Raw genomic sequence first — 1935 nt, 5'->3', positions numbered from 1 at the left:
AGCATTTAAACAAGTGCCCCTTTGAGGCATCGCACGGGGGACGCCTTTGCCCTTCTGTGCAGTTTCAGAACCAGTTTGTCGGGTTTTCCAAAGAATTTTGTTGGGACTTTAATTGCCTTTGCATTCAAGTGGTAGATCATTTTATTAGAAAAAAATACCATAATGAATTTTTTCATTCTGAAAGATAGCACAGCCCTCTATTCTTTAGGTTCCTAGAAATTTCCTTAAGCTTTTGAACTTCGTTTCTTGTATTTCCTCCTGGTTTCCTTATCCTAATGTCCTATTATGAGTAGTATCTTCTTTTTTAAAATGTTATTTATTTATCTTTAGAGGGTAAGGGAAGGAGAGAGGGAGAGAAATATCAATGTACGGTTGCCTCTCATGCGTCCCCTACTGGGAACTGGCCTGCAACCCAGGCATGTGCCCTGACTGGGAATTGAACCTTGATCCTCTAGTTCACAGGCTTGTGCTCAATCTACTGAACTACACCAGCCAGGGCTAAGTAGTATCTTTTAAAAATATGTTTTTCTGCCCTGGCTGGTATAGCTCAGTGGATTGAGCACAAGCCTGCAAACCAGAGGATCAAGGTTCAATTCCCAGTCGGGGCACATGCCTGGGTTGCAGGCCAGTTCCCTGCAGGCTATTTCCCAGCAGGGGAAGCACTAGAGGCAACCATACATTGATGTTTCTCTCCCTCTCTCCTTCCCCTCTAAAGATAAATAAAATCTTTTTTAAAAAATGCCTTTCTGTTTCTTGACCTAAGAGACTGCATATATTTTTTCAACTTTTACTTCAAGGTAATTTTGGATTTACAGAAGGGTTGCAAAAATAAAAGTTTGCATCACATCCTGTGCAGGGGCTGTGCTAATCATCTTCGTATCATTCCAGTTTTAGTATTTGTGCTGCTAACGTGAGCACAGGAGTTATAGTTTTGATCACTGCTGTTAGATCCAGCCATTGTACTAAAGTCTTGTATTTAAAATCTGCTAGGTTTGGGGGATCCTTTACATGGACAATAATGTCTGCAAATAATTGCTTTTCTTTGTTCTTATTTTAAAATTTATTTTTAAAAAATATGTCCGCTTATTTGGCATGGTTGTGGTCTTTTAGTGCAGGCAGCTTAAAGTTCTAGTACAGTGCTGAAGTGGGCCTATTCTTTTGTGTGTGTGTTTTTCTTGTCTAGTTTTGATGTCCAGGTTATGGAATAAGTGAGTGTTCTCTTTTTTCCCCCTATTCTGTGGAAAGAGAAGAGAAAGATTTAAATTATCTGTTACTTGAAAACTGGGTAGAGCTTGCCTATAATATTGTCTGAACTTGGCCTTTCTTTTGTGAGGAAATGTAACTATTAATTACATTTCAGTGATTATAGAAATACTAGTCTTTCTGTTTAAGTGTTTAGCTATTTTTGTTACTGCATTTCTTTGGGATTTGTAATTTTCATTGATGTTTTGAATTTAGTGACATGAAGTTGCTCATAGGGTATCTGGTAGGCTTTTTACTACCCTTTTAATTTTATCTTAGTGCATAGGTTTTAGTGTGTCTCAGAACCAATATATAGCTGGACTATTTTTTAACCTAATCTTAAGTTTAATTGAGGGGTCAGTTCTAATCTTTCTTGTTTTGAGGGAATTGCCTTTGAATTTTAGCATTTATACTTAAAGTGCAATTTTTCACCTCCCTCTCTGATTGAAGATCTTGAAAATACTTAAGTTTAAACCATCCCTCTTACAACCCTTTGTGCTATAATCCTCCAGTATCTTAGCTTTAGCTTTAATTTTTAACCTTACAATTAGACCTTATTGTTATTATTGTTTTAATATAGGTAATTGTTTAGATTTACCCACGTGTTGACTAGTTTGGTCACTCACCATTCTTGCGTCTCTGACCTTCCACCTAGAATAATCTTCCTTCTTTCTGAAGCATGTCTTTTGATAG

The 1935-nt window shown here is 37.1% G+C and overlaps 1 non-coding gene across 1 annotated transcript; it reads right to left on the bottom strand.

Annotated features, from left to right (window-relative positions):
- Positions 1-811: 811 nt before the first annotated feature.
- On the bottom strand, positions 812-918 carry LOC128627114 (U6 spliceosomal RNA). The gene has a single exon (XR_008391235.1). It is a non-coding gene; the product is annotated as a U6 spliceosomal RNA (small nuclear RNA).
- Positions 919-1935: the final 1017 nt, after the last annotated feature.

Source organism: Artibeus jamaicensis, unplaced genomic scaffold (assembly GCF_021234435.1).
Source record: "Artibeus jamaicensis isolate MK-2021 breed Jamaican fruit bat unplaced genomic scaffold, CSHL_Jam_final contig_3176, whole genome shotgun sequence".
Lineage (NCBI taxonomy): Eukaryota > Metazoa > Chordata > Mammalia > Chiroptera > Phyllostomidae > Artibeus > Artibeus jamaicensis.
Note: the sequence above shows the minus strand (reverse complement) of the source record. Positions and strands in the feature narration are given on the sequence as shown.